Here is an 18,299-nt window from a genome sequence, read left to right as displayed (position 1 = left end):
CCCAAAGGTGAAACAATCCTATGGTAAACATATCTGGAGTCCACCACGAAAAGTTGTTGCTCAGAAGTGGGGTACAAAGGCCTCAGCAGGCATGTAGAGCATCAGGGATAGCGTGTCCTCCACACATTCATACATTCTTACCGGAAATAGTGAATTCGAATGTCAGCGGCAACTAGTCAATCAAGCGAGGATAACCAGATCAGCAGATTTCCAAATTGATCCAGGGAATCCAAAGAGCTCCAAGAACGAATCCAGGGAATCGTGCAGGTAACTGTGAGGCTGGAACTCAGATGTTAAGCAACCAGACTGGAAGGCCAAAAAGTCTCATCGGAAGGGCCAGTAGAAGGATCATTCACAAGGCTTTAATGTATGTATGTATGTATGTATGAGTTAGCGCTGACCTTTTATACGCTTTAACTGATTGTTAGGTACAGTGGCGGCCTGTACATTGTGGGCGCACGGGTGCTGCCCCCCTATCCCTGCTGCCGCCTCCCCATCCATGCTCCCGGTCCCTTTCAGGACGCTGGACGCATGGACTCCTACGGCGGGGGCAGGAGGGGGTGTATTTTTTTTGAAGCACTTGATTAGAGCCAGAGGCTCTAATAGGCTTCAAAAAAGGGTGGGCTCGGGGCACAGAGAATGCGCCCTGATCCTACCCAATTGTGTGACCATAGCAAATGAATATTCGCTATTTTCACATCGCATTGCCTTCCCGCCAATCTGGAGGCAGGTCAGTGAGCACTTTGGTGGAAGTGGGAGGAAGCTGACTGGAGAGGAGATGCCAGAGAAGATGACACTCGGTAAGCGCCACTCTGCCTGCACGGGGTTTCCCGTGATCCATCCGTGGGGGGGGGTAAGTGGGGTGTCCTGGGGCGGGATCTATCCGTGGGGGGGTGAAAGCAGGGTGTCCCGCAATCCTTCCGCGGAGGGAGTGAACAGGGTCCATCCGCATGGGGGGGTTGAGTGGGGTGTCCCGTGATCTATCCGCGCAGGGGGGGGGGTGTTTGAGCGGGGCACAGCATTGATGGACACACTTGAGCACCAGCCACCACTGGTTAGGTGATATACTCACTTGTGAAAGCGGCAGCATTACTCAATGTTCACTATATTTGTGATTGTTTGGCACCACATCTTGTTTATTGGAATCACACAATACTAAACAATTTGCTAAGAAAAACCATGGTTTTTAGTTTTCTTTGTATTTGGGTATTCATTGTCAAAAAAAAGTTGTTTTTGGGCAATACAGGAGGTTGAGGAGGATAACAGGAAAACATTTGTTCAGGTGTAAAAAATGCATGGATCCGCTTGTGCTCCACGTTTACAGGAACTTCTATTAAAGTCTATGGGGCCAAAAACACACGACAGCCTCAAAAAAGCTCATGTGCCTTTTCAAGCTTTGAACTCCAAGTGAAAAGAATGGGATTCTTGATGATGATGAATGTGTTAATGATGAATGTTGTAGGGAAATGTGTGAAAACAAGATAGCAAAATGCTCAGGTGTAAATGGGGGGTTAAGCCAAGTTTACACCAATGCGGTCATGTTTGTGCGGCACAGCACCCATTCAAGATCCCTGCACCTTTTTAAAATCGCATCCACATGGAAATCACATGGTGCTTTTCGCTGTGTTTTCAGATGTGTGGCAGAGCCAATAAGAATTAATGGCAGCCATGCACGTCTGCTAAATAGCAGCATGGTTTGCCTGCAGGTGCAGGAATGCATGCAATTTACACTCATTCCTGCACCCGTATATACTGTATGTGAACCTAGCCTAAGGCTGGCCATACGCGGTTCGAATTTTAGCCAGTTCCTGCTGAATTCAAACTGGCCGCTGGATGTGTGGTATAAACTGTATGTAGCAGAGGTTACATATACCGCACTGTGGGGTTAATTTACTAAAGGCAAGGCCACTCTGCACTACAAGTGCACTTGGAAGTGCAGCCGCTGTAGATCTGAGGGGAAAACCTGAAATGAGAGGAATCTCTGCTGATCTTATCATCCAATCATGTGCAAGCGAAAATACTGTTTTGTTTTTACCTTGCATGTCCCCCTCAGATCTACAGCAACTGCACTACCAAGTGCACTTGCCTTTAGTAAATAACCCCCACATTCTGGATTGTAGGCAAGACTTCCAGTCTCATACCAGGAACACAGTAGAGTATCTGATCTGCGCTCAGCCATTCAGAGAAAGCAATGTATTCTAGCAATGAATACAAAGCTTCCTCTGATTGGCTGAGTCAGAGGTTGTGACATCATCAGCCCACCTCTCTGACTCAGCCAGTCAGAGGAAGCTTTGTATTCATTGCTAGAATACATCGCTTTCTCTGAATGGCTGAGCGATGATAATACAGACTCTACTGTGTTCCGGGTATGAGACAAGAAGTCTCGTCTCCAACCCGGAACACAGTGCGGTATGCTGTATGGAGCCTTAGCTACATACAGTTTATACAGCACATCCAGCGGCTTCACATGTTAGTGAGAAACACTGGGGGAGATTTACTAAAACTCGTGCACTCAGAATCTGGTGCAGCTGTGCATGGTAGCCAATCAGCTTCTAATTTCAGCTTGTTCAGTTAAACTGTGCCAATACAACCTGGAAGCTGATTGGTTTCTATGCAGAACTGCACCAGATTTTGCATGCTCCAGTTTTAGTAAATAACCCCTATAGCTCATTGAGGCCAAGATGGCCCAAACAAACTATGTCAAGTATATCAAAAGCTGGAGTTCAATATTGGTCAATCTTCACTTCTAAATGCAAATTTAAGGAGCATTAGCTTCAGCAAGCAGTTATATAAACTTTTAACAAATTCACTATATATTTTTTTTGCTCGTGTTCATAAACAGCCCCTAAAGATTTAGCCTGTTTGTGCTGAATACAAATATTATTGGAGGAGCTAAATGTAGTTTTTAACAGGATTTAGCAGATGTCAGCAAGTTTCATCACTGCCACCACCAGAATCCTACCTAAAGAATCCATTCCAATAGACCCTCCTGCTACATGGGGATTGTTTACCCAAGATATGATTTTTTTAGCATGTGTGTGTGCAAAGGGAGAAAAAAATTTTTTTTGTCCTCTGCTGTAAGCAGTTTTTAAATTGCGCTGATGTGCTTTCATGTACATGTTTGCTTCTTAAAGAGTACCTCCACTTTTGCTGAAAAAAAAAAACATTCACCTCTGAGTGATCTATGTACATTGCAGGGACTTATCAGTGCCCATCAGTGAAGGAGAAAAAACTTACTTATTTACAAAGTTTTGTAACAGAAACAAAAAAAAACTATTTTTTTTTTATTCGTTTAGTAGAAAATAAAAATCCCAGAGGTGATCAAATACCACCAAAAGAAAGTTCTATTTGTGGGAACAAAATGAAAAAAATTTTGTTTGGGTACAGTGTAGCATGACTGCGCAATTGCCATTCAAAATGCGACAGCGCCGAAAGCTGAAAATTGGTCTGGGCAGGAAGGTGTATGAGTGCCCGGTTTTGAAGTGATTAACAAACTTTGTTGCAGATGCCCTTCTGTTTGTTATTCTGAAGAAATCCATGTGTGTGTCTGTGTCCATGTGGATAGTGAATCTAATGGGAGTGGTTTTATAATTAATAATCAGCTGCTGCACCGTGATTTCCTATTGGGAGCATCTCACCAAAAATTACATTTTTATTGCAGGGGATGCCTGAAATCTGATCTGTATCTTTGTGCAGACTTCTGGGAAAATCAGTGAGCCAATCACACAAGCAGGAAATTATGTTTCTGGGGGGCTCCCTGTACACATTCTGTATACAGATAACCTCCAGGTAACCATATTGCTTTGCATTTTACAGAACATTACAGCCACTGCAGATTGAAAAGGAAAAGTCATTTTTCATAACCTTTCAAATACAATATGAGATGTATTGCAATTGTATACGCTATTATATTCTTTTTTTTTATTTGCAAATTTTTTCCACAAAAGTGGAGTTAGCCTTTAAGTGTTTCATACCTTAAGGCTATGATATGCATTTCATGCAAAACCATCTGATCAAAAATACAGAGACTTGCTTCCATGTTTAGCAGGCAAACTGCATAAAATAATGGGACTGCTCAACCACATCCACTGACCGTTTCTTAACACAGAGCACATACAGTGCAAAATGTAATGCCCGCCCCCCCCCCCCCCCCATTAATGACCGGCCCATTTTTCCCACAAATAGAGCTTTATTTTGGTGGTATTTGATTGCCTTGGTTTTTATTTTTTGCGCTATAACCAAAAACGAGCAACAATTTTGAAAAAAAAAAAACAATATTTTGTACTTTTTGCTGTAATAAATATCCCCATTTTTAAAAAGAAAAATCAAATTTTTTTCTCAGTTTAGGCTGATATATATTCTTCTACATATTTTTGGTAAAAAAAAAAAAAACGCAATAAGCGTATACTGATTGGTTTGCGCAAACGTTATAGCATCTACAAAATAGGGGATAGATTTATAGCATTTTTATTATTATTATTTTTTTTTTTTTTTTTTTTTACAAGTAATGGCGGCGATCTGCTTTTTTTTTTATCTTGAAAACTGTACAAGGACCAATGGTACTATACAAAGCGCAGTAACCCATAACAACCAATCACATTTCAGCTTACTCCTGTGAGAACAGTGAAGGGGGAATTGACAGCTTGCTATGGGTTACTGCACATAACACTTTGCTTGAATTAACAAACCTGATACAAATCAATTATAGCAAACCTTGCTGGCAGAGATCAAGTATATAATATTGAAAAATAACATTTATTTACAAAAAAGGAAGTCAATAGAACTGTTACTTTTAATTTATAAACATCTATACATAAACCTACAGGTCACGAAAATATTTACTCCAGTGCACATTAACACTGTGCTAAAAATACCAAACTGCAATCTTGTTGTTAGGCCTTGTGACACAGACAGCACAGGAAAATCCCAGTTGCTACAGTTTTCTAGGGCCTGATTGCACAGCATGTTCTGCTAGCTAATGCATGGGAAATACCAATGCTGCAAGGATGTCCATCCCTCTATGTCTGGGTCCTTGCCACCTTTACCAAGATTAAACAAAACTCAGATAAACCAAAACCCATTGCCCAAGGGCAGATTGAGATTAAATGGATTAAAATAAAATCTGAATTCTACAGATAATGTTCTGGGAGAGATAATTACAGCCCCCGGTACAAATCCCATCCTCTATACACACAGCTCTTTCTCTAGAAACCATTTGCCATATATATGTTTTTAGTTGTACAATGCAGCCTACATAGAGGGTTGGCAATATACCACCTACATGGTAGTGCAGTAAGTAACTGTCTGACCTACATTATTCATACATGTCATCACACAAGGTAATGCATAGTTATTTGAAAAAGTAGCTAAAAACATACACCCACAAATTTCTCGAACTGGAAGCTGGCTAGAGGATGTATTACTATGTGTATTTTCACCAGTGCTGAGATATGTCAATCAAATAAATGGATCAGAGCTTGCTATAACTGCCACACATACGCATTATGCAATTTATTCATAAGCAGGCATCAGCAACTAGTCAGGTTGTATATAGAAAGGGGTAATGCCCAGTCAACATTTCAAACAGTGCTGTAAAGTGTGTTTGCTACCTCACGTTCCAGTGAATGTGTTATATCTAGTCAAACCAACCAGCTAATTATGGGTTCATTTATATTCCCATGAACAGCCAAGCAAGCCTGTTCTAAGGACACTCTAGTGAAGGGTTGACCGGACACATAGTGACAAAAGGACAGTGCTGCAGGAGTTCATATGGTCCCCCTCCCAATAACAGCTATCCCCAATGGATCACCCTAAAACAGCAGGCCAACTTTTTAACTAGGACAACATCCAAAGGGTTCATTCACAATGTCCATGAACAGCTAGGTTAGCCAAGTTCTAACAATGCCCTAGTAAAGGGTTAACCTAACCAAAATAACACAGATAACCAACAGACAGCTTTGCAGGAGTTTGGTGGGTTATCCTCTCCCCTGTAACCACCATCTCCAGGGATCAGCCCAAAAAGAGGGGAATGAACTGTTAACTAGGACACAGTTTAAAGGGTTAATTCAAGAACAGCTGCACAAAATCAACCCTATGGACACTCTAGTTTGTAGGGGTACGTTTACTGAAACTTGTGCACACAGAATCTGGTGCAGCTGTGCATAGTAACCAATCAGCTATTAACGTCAGCTGCTTGTTCAATTAAGCTTTGACAATAAAACCTAAAAGCTGATTACTTGGTTACTATGCACAGTTGTACCAGATTCTGTGTGTATCAGTTTTAGTAAATCTACCCATAGTAGTCAATGGAAAGTTCTGCTAGAGTTCATACCGACCTCCTTCCCAGTAGCACCAAGGAATCACCCTAAAACAGGCTATCTTTTAACTAGGACAGCGTTCAAAGGGTTAATTTACAACTTCCATGAACAGCTAGGTTAGCCAACTTCTAAGAATGCCCTGGTGAAGGGTTAATCTAACACAGATGACCAATGGACAGCTTTTCAGGACTTCAGTGGGTTACCTTCTCCCCTGTAAAAGCCATCTCCAGGGATGACCCTAAAAAAGAGGAGGGTGAACTGTTAACTAGGGCACAGTTTAAAGGGTTAATTCATGAACTGCTGAGTAAACTCAGTTCTAAGGACACTCTGGTGAAGGGTTAACATAATGATCATTAGATAGCTCTGCAGGAGTTCATATGGTTCCCCTTTCCCAGTAGCATCCAGGGATCACTCTAACTAGGACACGGTTTAAAGGGTTAATTCACACTGTCCACGAACAGCCCAGTTCTAAGGATGCTCCTGGGAAGGGTTAACCTGGCCGATATGACCAATGGGCAGCTGTGCATGAGTTCAGTGGGCTTCCCTATACCAGGGATCACCCACAGGGAGTTAGTTGATCATTAGCTAGGAGGCATCTAACGATCAATTCACATCCATGAACAGCTGTGCAAGCCACATTAAGGGTGTTCTAGTAAAGTGTTAACCTAACACACATGACCGATGGTCAGATCTGCAGGAGTTTATTGGCTTCCCTCTCCCTTGTAACATCCATGTCAGACAGATCATCCTAAACCCAAGGTGGCTTCATCAAGGACCTAGGAGGCAATTTTCAGTCGCCGGGACACGTTCCCTGGCGACCAGCAGCCCCCGGTGTCGGTTGCAATGGTCGCAGCCAGGACAGAGTTAATCACATTCGGATGTGTGCACTGCACACCGCCCAGGGTTGCACTAATTAAATCAGTAACGCTAGATATGAAGGGAAAGACCTTATTAACCCTTTGCAGCGACACGGAGAGGGAAGGGATCATCTGGTCCTATAATGCAGCACCCTCTGAGCTCAACACCGGCTCTGAAAGGGTTAAAATAAACAGAGAGGGGAACCCCAATTTGTAGGGGTATTGTCATTCACGCAGCGATCTCCCTATCTCACCTGGAAAAGATAGAGACTATAGAGGGAGGGGGATAGTCTGTACTGGGGGATCACGCCATAGCCTATACGCATAGTGGAGGATATATAGAGGCTGTACGGGGGGATTATGTCAGAGAAAGTACCTATAGTGGGGGGATATGTAGAGGGGGATCATGCCATGGAAGGTACATCTACAGAGGGAGTAGGGGGTGATCGTGCCATGAATAGTACGCATTGTGAGGGTATATATATATATATATATATATATGTGTGTATGTACAGGGGGGTCACGCCATAGCCTATACACATAGTGGAGGATATATAGAGAAAGCACAGGAGGAGCATGACAGAGAAGGGATAGACAGGGGTAGTACATAGCACAGGGTGATCATGGCATAGATTGTACGTATAGTGGCAGCACAGGGGGATGATGGTAGGCATAGTGGGGGGATTTATAGTGACAGCTCAGGTTGATCATGCCACAGATGATGGTGGGGTGGGGGGTATAGAGGCAGCACGAGATCTGCTCTAATGCTGATCTCCAACCAAGTAATGTATAGTGGCAGCACGGGGGGTAATGCCATAGATGGTAGGCATAGTGGGGGTCTATAGTGGCAGCACAGGGGGGTGATGGTAGGCATAGTGGGAAGTGTATAGTGGCAGCACAAGGGGGTGATGCCATAGATGGTAGGCATAGTGGGGGGTGTATAGTGGCAGCACAGGGGGTGATGCCATGGATGGTAGTCATAGTGGGGGGTGTATAGTGGCAGCACAGGGGGATCATGCCATAGCATAGATGGTAGACATAGTGGGGGGGGGGGGTGTATAGTGGCAGCACAGGGGGTTGATGCCATAGATGGTAGGCAGAGTGGGAGGGGGGTGTATAGTGGCAGCACAGGGGGATCATGCCATAGCATAGATGGTAGGCATATTGGGGGTGTATAGTGGCAGCACAGGGGAATCATGCCATAGCATAGTGGGGGGTGTACAGTGGAAACACAGGGGGGTGATGCCATAAATGGTAGGCACAGGGGGGTGATGCCATAGATGGTAGGCATATTGGGGGGTGTATAGTGGCAGCACAAGGGGATGATGCCATAGCATAGATGGTAGGCATAGTGGGGGGGGGGGGTATAGTGGCAGCATAGGGGGATGATGCCATAGATGGTAGGCATAGTGGGGGATGTATAGTGGCAGCATAGGGCAGATCATGCCACAGATGGTAAGTATAGTGGGGTGTATAAAGGCAGCACAGGGAGATCTGCTGTAATGCTGAGCTCTAACCAAGCCATGTATAGTGGCAGCACAGGAGGAGATGCCATAGATGGCACGCATAGTGGGGGGATGTATAGTGGCAGCACAGGGGGATCATGCCATAGACAGCCCTTATAATGGGGGGGTGTATAGAGGCAGCACAGGGGATCAGCTGTAATGCCGAGCTCCAACCAAGCAATTATCTAGGCAGCACAGGGAACAGAGGGATCTGCTGTAATGCTGAGCTCCAACCAAACACACACAGCCCAGGCTCCAGCATATGTGTAGATTTGGCACTTACCCCTTGTGCAATCCGGGCTTGGCTGCTCCTCTTCTGGGGGCTCTGTTCCCAATTCGGATTCTCAGGGTTTTTGCCTAGCGCCCATTGCATCTCCTGGTTAATCAGTGCCTGTGTAGGGGGAGGGATCCTTTGCATGTCACTCCAAATTGCCTTACTTGCTAAAAATTCTCTCTTCTCTCTTTTGCAGCTGTCAGGGGAAGCAGGGCAGTGCATCTGAAGACACAAAATAGGAGGAAGAGGAGCTGCTGATGTAAATCCAATCCCATGCAGTATGTGTGGACAGGCTGAGGAGGGGAAGGAGGAACACGTCTGTGCTCATCCTTTCATTTCAGGCTCATTGCAAACTACACAGAGATAATAAGCAAAGTCTTTACTGTTGCAAAATATCAGCAGCCATGTTATGCAGACTTCCACTGGGGGAGCATCGAACAATTTTATTCTACATGCTCTGTATAAGAGATTGGTGAGGGAGTGTGTCTAAAGAATCACTGCAACTTTTCTATGGCAAGCTACATCAAATAATATGAGTGTTTCTGGACAAGTGCCCACTGATAGTTTTCTAAATGTAATAGAAACATTTTAGTGTTCTGAGTTGATGTTGGCAGCTTGAATCACCCAAGCAGTTACCTGTATCACCTCCAGAGTCCCTGAGAGATAGGAAGCCAGTGTTTAATTCATTCTGCTGGCATCCACTCATAACAGAATAATTAAATATGTGTGTATATATATATATTAACCTGCCTAAAACTGACAAACAATCTTCACAAGTTTAATTGCCCCCCCCCCCCGCCACTCTCTGGTCTGACAGCCATTACCCATAAAAATTCAAAAGAATAAGATGTTGGTTGGTGGCTGATTGGGGCAGACTTGGACATACATGGGCAGATATGAATAATTGGTTAAAAAGAAATGCCAACAGATGCTTCAGCTTGTACCAAAATCTGAAATGACAGTTTGGATTGACTATAAATGTCAATAAAATATTGCTACACAAGACATTATTATTATTATTATACAGGATTTATATAGCACTGACAATTTACGCAGCGCTTTACAACATTAGGGCAGACAGTACAATACAATTCAATACAGGAGGAATCAGAGGGCCCTGCTCGTTAGAGCTTACAATCTAGGAGGGGGGGTGTTATGGGGGTTATTTACGAAAGGCAAATCCACTTTGCACTACAAGTACAAACTACAAGTACAAAGTGCACTTGAAATTGCACTGAAAGTATTTTCCTTGCATGTCCCCTTCGGATCTACAGCGACTGCACTTCCAAGTGCACTTTCAGTTCAATTTCAAGTGCACTTTGTACTTGTAGTGCAAAGTGGATTTGCCTTTAGTAAATAACCCCCTTTGTATTCTAATTTTACTTAACACCGCTTCATTTCAATATTAAAATGCTATAATGTAAAATAACAAAAAAAAAAAAAAAATTATATATATATATATATATATATATATATATATATATATATATATATATATATATATGCGCCATTGTCCTTTGCTTGCAATATGGCAACCTGAAGGTGTTTGCACAGACTGCCCCTAGAAATCACCTTTCCTTCTTGTGTGATGGGCTCATTGCCTTCTTTATTCATCTGCTCTGGGGTACAAGTACGTTTTTCGTTTTTAGGTACCCGCTGCAACAAATTTCATTTTGATGAGATACTCTCTCATTCTCACCGAAAGGGGATGCAGACACTGAGGTTTTTCTCATTATAGTACTAAGATTGCATGAATCTAGCATGAGAGCTGTCTGACTGGCTGATGTCAGGTTGATATTGTGCACACATCATGCGAACAATTAAAATAGAAAATAAAAAATAAAAAAAATGACTGCGCCACCAAATACGCTACACTACAGTTAGACAAATTGTGTAATGGAATGTGGGATAAAGTGCAGCACCAGGGGCAGACTGATAATTCATGGGGCCCCCTGTGTTCCTGGCCACACCCACATAAAGCCCCACCTACATATTAGAGCTCAGCTGCATAGAGGGGGCATTTAAATATTTAATGCAGCATAGCCTGAATAATAGTTCCCAGCTTCTTTTTGTAGACAGAAGGGGAGAAGGAGGAGATATAGGAATAAGAGGGAGAGGGAGAGGGAGGGAAGAGAGAGGGGGATGAGAGGGAGGGATGGTGAGAGAGATAGTGAGGGGTGTTGAGAGAAAGAGGGAGGGTGGGAGAGAGAGGGAAGGTGAGGGAGTGAAAGAGGGTGAGAGGAGGGAGTGAGAGGGGGGCTGAGAGAGAAGAGGGAGAGAGAGATGAAGGTTGAGATCGAGGTGGTGAGAAAAAGAGGGGAGTAAAAGATAAAGGGGGGTGAGAAAGAAGGGGGGTGGTGGAGAGAGATGGAGGATGAGAGAGAGAAGGAGGAAGGGTGAGCGAAAGGAGGTGAGAAAGAAAGGATGAGAGAGGTGTTAAGAGAGAGAGAGTGAGAGAGAGGGGGGTTAGAGAGAAGAGGGAGGGAGGGGGGTTAAAGAGAAGGGGAGGGGGGTTAGAGAGAAGAGGGGGGGGTTAGAGAGAAGGGGAGGGAGGGGGGTTAGAGAGAAGGGGAGGGAGGGGGGTTAGAGAGAAGAGGGAGGGAGGTTAGAGAGAGAGGGGGTGAGGAAGAGAGGGAGGGTGTAAGAGAGGGGGATGAGAGAGAGAGGGGAGGAGAAGGAGGGAAGGCGAGAGAAAGGGGTTGAAAGAAAGAGGGGGTGAAAGCGAGAGAGAGGGGGGTGACAGAGAGAGAGAGGGTAGTGAAAGAGAGAGGGGGGGGTGAGAGAGAGAGGAGGGGCGAAAGAGAGAGGAGGGGTGGGGGTGGGGACGTGGGTACTCACATTGGCGGGGCACTTACCGTAGAGTGCAGTGCTCAGTCAGCGAGCCTTTGTCAGTAGTAAGTAGGGCTGTCCCTCAGCTCAGGCATAGCAGAGGCTTTCCCATGCCACATAGTCCAGAGTCAGGCAGGGAAAGGGGTGCCCAGACTGGACTGACAGTGTGATCGGATCCAGCCTGGAGGAGAGGAAGGGACATGAGTAGAGTTGTCCCCAGATACAGCATAGGACAGTAGGTGGGTTCCCTCCTCATCATGGGACCCCTCCCCTGTGGAGGAGCCATGCACCGCGAATGCGTACACTGTCCTCAGCTGTACAGATTTTGCCCTCCATTTTCATTCCACCCCCGCTCCCCTTCACCTTCACCCATTCTATACAAAGAAGGAGGGAGTGAAGTCTTAAGGCCCATACACACAATCCGAATATCGTATGAAAACGGTCGTCCGAGGAAGGATCGTACGATATTCGGATTGTGTGTACACTACTTTCGACAGCCGATCACAGCAGTTCATCCGATATTATTCGATCGGACATACCCGAAAATTTTCCTCGAACGATTCCAGATCGTACGATTTTCGTTTAGTCAGTATAGTTGTAGTCCGAAAATACAATACAAATACATTACAACACATGACATCACTTCCGATTTTTTTGTCTGTCATACGAGAATTTTTGTGACTTTATTTAGCTATTCAATTTCTACTTCCGACTATTAACCACTTGAGGACCGCCTCACGCCGATGTACGTCGGCAAGGCGGCACGGGCAGGCAGAATCACGTACATACACGTGATCTGCCTCCCGCGGGTGGGGGGTCCGATCGGACCCCCCCCGGTGCCCGAGGCGGTCCTCTTTTGTCCCCCAGTGATCGGAGGTGAGGGGGAGGCTATCCGTTCGTGGCCCCCCCCTCGCAATCGCCGTTGGCCAATCAGAACATTCCTTTGCTGCTGTATGCTAAACAGCAGCAAAGGAAATGATGTCATCTCTCCTCGACTCCGCATTTTCCGTTCCGGCGCCGAGGAGAGAAGACATCAATGTGAGTGCACAAACACTACACGTAGAACATGCCAGGCACACAAAACACAACCCGACCCCCCCCCCCCCCCAATTACCCCCCCCCCCCCCGTCACACTGAAACCAAGCAGTTTTTTGTTTGTTTTTTTTTTCTGATTACTGCATGGTGTCAGTTTGTGACAGTTACTGTGGTAGGGCAGTTAGTATTAGCCCCCTTTAGGTCTAGGATACCCCCCTAACTCCAACTAATAAAGTTTTAACCCCTTGATCACCCCCTGTCGCCAGTGTCGCTAAGCGATCATTTTTCTGATCGCTGTATTAGTGTCGCTGGTGACGCTAGTTAGGGACGTAAATATTTAGGTTCACCGTCAGCGTTTTATAGCTTCAGGGACCCCCATATACTATCTAATAAAGGTTTTAACCCCTTGATTGCCCCCTAGTTAACCCTTTCACCACTGATCACCGTATAACCGTTACGGGTGACGCTGGTTAGTTTGTTTATTTTTTATAGTGTCAGGGCACCCGCCGTTTATTACCAAATAAAGGTTTAGCCCCCTGATCGCCCGGCAGTGATATGCGTCGTCCCAGACAGCGTCAGATTAGCGCCAGTACCGCTAACACCCACGCACGCAGCATACGCTTCCCTTAGTGGTATAGTATCTGAACGGATCAATATCTGATCCGATCAGATCTATACTAGCGTCTCCAGCAGTTTAGGGTTCCCAAAAACGCAGTGTTAGCGGTATCAGCCCAGATACCTGCTAGCACCTGCGTTTTGCCCCTCCGCCCAGCCCAGCCCACCCAAGTGCAGTATCGATCGATCACTGTCACTTACAAAACACTAAACACATAACTGCAGCGTTCGCAGAGTCAGGCCTGATCCCTGCGATCGCTAACAGTTGTTTTGGTAGCATTTTGGTGAACTGGCAAGCACCAGCCCCAGGCAGCGTCAGATTAGCGCCAGTACCGCTAAGGCTGGATTCACACCTATGCAGTTTTAGTGCTTTTTGCATTTTGCAGATTTGCACTACAGAACATGTTCCATAGGAAACCATGTTAAATGGACTGTAGTGCAAATCTGCAAAATGCAAAAAGCACTAAAACTGCATAGGTGTGAATCCAGCCTTACACCCACCCACGCACCGTACACCTCCCTTAGTGGTATAGTATCTGATCGGATCAATATCTGATCTGATCAGATCTATACTAGCGTCCCCAGCAGTTTAGGGTTCACAAAAACGCAGTGTTAGCGGAATCAGCCCAGATACCTGCTAGCACCTGTGTTTTGCCCCTCCGCCCGGCCCAGCCCAGCCCACCCAAGTGCAGTATCGATCGATCACTGTCACTTACAAAACACTAAACGCATAACTGCAGCGTTTGCAGTGTCAGGCCCCATCCCTGCGATCGCTAACAGTTTTTTTGGTAGCGTTTTGGTGAACTGGCAAGCACCAGCCCCAAGCAGCGCCAGGTTAGCGCCAGTACCGCTAACACCCACGCACGCAGCATACGCCTCCCTCAGTGGTATAGTATCTGATCGGATTAATATCTGATCCGATCAGATCTATACTAGCGTCCCCAGCAGTTTAGGGTTCACAAAAACGCAGTGTTAGCAGAATCAGCCCAGATACCTGCTAGCACCTGTGTTTTTCCCCTCCGCCCGGCCCAGCCCAGCCCACCCAAGTGCAGTATCGATCGATCACTGTCACTTACAAAACACTAAACGCATAACTGCAGCGTTCGCAGAGTCAGGCCTGATCCCTGTGATCGCTAACAGTTTTTTTGGCAGCGTTTTGGTGAACTGGCAAGCACCAGCGGCCTAGTACACCCCGGTCTTAGTCAAACCAGCACTGCAGTAACACTTGGTGACGTGGCGAGTCCCATAAATGCAGTTCAAGCTGGTGAGGTGGCAAGCACAAGTAGTGTCCCGCTGCCACCAAGAAGAAGACAAACACAGGCCCGTTGTGCCCATAGTGCCCTTCCTGCTGCATTCGCCAATCCTAATTGGGAACCCACCACTTCTGCAGCGCCCGTACTTCCCCCATTCACATCCCCAACCAAATGCAGTCGGCTGCATGAGAGGCATTTTCTTTATGTCCTCCCGAGTACCCCTACCCAACGAACCCCCCCAAAAAAGATGTTGTGTCTGCAGCAAGCGCGGATATAGGCGTGACACCCGCTATTATTGTCCCTCCTGTCCTGATAATCCTGGTCTTTGGTGAATGTTTTGAACGCTACCATGCACTAGTTGAGTATTAGCGTAGGGTACAGCATTGCACAGACTAGGCACACTTTCACAGGGTCTCCCAAGATGCCATCGCATTTTGAGAGACCCGAACCTGGAACCGGTTACAGTTATAAAAGTTAGTTACAAAAAAAAGTGTAAAAAAAAAAAAAAAATATATAAAATAAAAAAAAATAGTTGTCGTTTTATTGTTCTCTCTCTCTCTATTCTCTCTCTATTGTTCTGCTCTTTTTTATTCTATTCTATTCTGCAATGTTTTATTGTTATTATGTTTTAACATGTTTGCTTTTCAGTTATGCACTTTTTTATACTTTACCGTTTACTGTGTTTTATTGTTAACCATTTTTTTGTCTTCAGGTACGCCATTCACGACTTTGAGTGGTTATACCAGAATGATGCCTGCAGGTTTAGGTATCATCTTGGTATCATTCTTTTCAGCCAGCGGTCGGCTTTCATGTAAAAGCAATCCTAGTGGCTAATTAGCCTCTAGACTGCTTTTACAAGCAGTGGGAGGGAATGCCCCCCCCCCCACCACCGTCTTCCGTGTTTTTCTCTGGCTCTCCTGTCTCAACAGGGAACCTGAGAATGCAGCCACTGATTCAGCCAGCTGACCATAGAGCTGATCAGAGACCAGAGTGGCTCCAAACAACTCTATGGCCTAAGAAACCGGAAGCTACGAGCATTTCATGACTTAGATTTCGCCGGATGTAACAGCGCCATTGGGAAATTGGGAAAGCATTTTATCACACCGATCTTGGTGTGGTCAGATGCTTTGAGGGCAGAGGAGAGATCTAGGGTCTAATAGACCCCATTTTTTTCAAAAAAGAGTACCTGTCACTACCTATTGCTATCATGGGGGATATTTACATTCCCTGAGATAACAATAAAAATGATTAAAAAAAAAAAAAAAAAATGAAAGGAACAGTTTAAAAATAAGCTAAAAAAGCAAAAAAATAATAAAGAAAAAAAAAAAAAAGCACCCCTGTCCCCCCCTGCTCTCGCGCAAAGGCGAACGCAAGCGTCGGTCTGGCGTCAAATGTAAACAGCAATTGCACCATGCATGTGAGGTGTCACCGCGAACGTCCGATCGAGGGCAGTAATTTTAGCAGTAGACCTCCTCTGTAAATCTAAAGTGGTAACCTGTAAAGGCATTTAAAGGCTTTTAAAAATGTATTTAGTTTGTCGGTACTGCACGTTTGTGCGCAATTTTAAAGCATGTCATGTTTGGTATCCATGTACTCGGCCTAAGATCATCTTTTTTATTTCATCAAACATTTGGGCAATATAGTGTGTTTTAGTGCATTAAAATTTTAAAAAGTGTGTTTTTTCCCCCAAAAAATGCATTTGAAAAATCACTGCGTAAATACTGTGTGAAAAAAAAAAAATGAAACACCCACCATTTTAATCTGTAGGGCATTTGCTTTGAAAAAATATATAATGTTTGGGGGTTCAAAGTAATTTTCTTGCAAAAAAAAATAATTTTTTCATGTAAACAAAAAGTGTCAGTAAGGGCTTTGTCTTCAAGTGGTTAGAAGAGTGGGTGATGTGTGACATAAGCTTCTAAATGTTGTGCATAAAATGCCAGGACAGTTCAAAACCCCCCCAAATGACCCCATTTTGGAGAAAAGTAGATACCCCGAGCTATTTGCTGAGAGTCATGTCGAGTCCATGGAATATTTTATATTGTGACACAAGTTGCGGGAAAGAGACAATTTTTTTTTTTTTTGCACAAAGTTATCACTAAATGATATATTGCTCAAACATGCCATGGGAATATGTGAAATTACACCCCAAAATACATTCTGTTGCTTCTCCTGAGTATGGGGATACCACATGTGTGAGACTTTTTGGGAGCCTAGCCACGTACGGGACCCCGAAAACCAAGCACTGCCTTCAGGCTTTCTAAGGGTGTAAATTTTTGATTTCACTCTTCACTGCCTATCACAGTTTCGGAGGCCATGGAATGCCCAGGCGGCATAAAAGCCCCCCAAATGACCCCATTTTGGAAAGTAGACACCCCAAGCTATTTGCTGAGAGGTATAGTGAGTATTTTGCAGACCTCAATTTTTGTCACAAAGTTTTGAAAATTGAAAAAATAAAAAATAAAAGTTTTTTCTTGTCTTTCTTCATTTTCAAAAACAAATGAGAGCTGCAAAATACTCACCATGCCTCTCAGCAAATAGCTTGGGGTGTCTACTTTCCAAAATGGGGTCATTTGGGGGGGTTTTGTGCCACCTGGGCATTCCATGGCCTCCGAAACTGTGATAGGCAGTGAAGAGTGAAATCAAAAATTTACACCCTTAGAAATCCTGAAGGCGGTGATTGGTTTTCGGGGCCCCGTACGCAGCTAGGCTCCCAAAAAGTCCCACACATGTGGTATCCCCATACTCAGGAGAAGCAGCTAAATGTATTTTGGGGTGAAATACCACATATGCCCATGGCCTGTGTGAGCAATATATCATTTAGTGACAACTTTGTGCAAAAAAAAAAAAAAAAAAAATTGTCTCTTTCCCACAACTTGTGTCACAATATAAAATATTCCATGGACTCGACATGACTCTCAGCAAATAGCTCGGGGTGTCTACTTTCCAAAATGGGGTCATTTGGGGGGGGGTTGTGCCATCTGGGCATTTTATGGCCTTCAAAACTGTGATAGGTAGTGAGAAGTGAAATCAAAAATATACGCCCTTAGAAATCCTGAAGGCGGTGATTGGTTTTCGGGGCCCCGTACGCGGCTAGGCTCCCAAAAAGTCCCACACATGTGGTATCCCCGTACTCAGGAGAAGCAGCTGAATGTATTTTGGGGTGCAATTCCACATATGCCCATGGCCTGTGTGAGCAATATATCATTTAGTGACAACTTTTTGTAATTTTTGTAAATGTATGACTAAAATTGAGTTTATTGGATTTTTTTTATAACAAAAAGTAGAAAATATCACTTTTTTTCAAAATTTTCGGTCTTTTTTCGTTTATAGCGCAAAAAATAAAAACCGCAGAGGTGATCAAATACCATCAAAAGAAAGCTCTGAATTTCGTTTGGGTACAGCATTGCATGACCGCGCAATTAGCAGTTAAAGCAACGCAGTGCCAAATTGGAAAAAGTCCTCTGGTCCTTAGGCAGCATAATGGTCCGGGGCTGAAGTGGTTAAGCGAGAACGGTCGTACGATCGGTCGTACGATATTCGGATCGTGTGTATGGGCCATAAGACAGGAGCCTCTCATGGGGCCCACTACTGTCACTGCAAACTGCCCGGGTGCC

General features: G+C 44.6%; 1 protein-coding gene across 5 annotated transcripts in view; it reads right to left on the bottom strand.

Moving 5' to 3' along the window:
* The window catches only part of SLC8A3 (solute carrier family 8 member A3), a 516,152-nt gene extending 506,781 nt beyond the window's left edge, over positions 1-9,371 (bottom strand). For 2 of the 5 annotated variants that reach the window (XM_073608556.1, XM_073608557.1), the window contains exon 1: positions 8,963-9,371. The gene's annotated coding sequence lies outside the window, so the exon portion shown is untranslated. The remainder of the gene's footprint in view (positions 1-8,962) is intronic. The other 3 variants (XM_073608552.1, XM_073608555.1, XM_073608553.1) reach the window with 3 other exon arrangements.
* Positions 9,372-18,299: the final 8,928 nt, after the last annotated feature.

The sequence above is a fragment of the Aquarana catesbeiana genome, linkage group LG13, assembly GCF_042186555.1.
Source record: "Aquarana catesbeiana isolate 2022-GZ linkage group LG13, ASM4218655v1, whole genome shotgun sequence".
Lineage (NCBI taxonomy): Eukaryota > Metazoa > Chordata > Amphibia > Anura > Ranidae > Aquarana > Aquarana catesbeiana.
The sequence above is the reverse complement of the archived record's forward strand: the minus strand, read 5'-3'. Positions and strand labels throughout refer to the sequence as shown.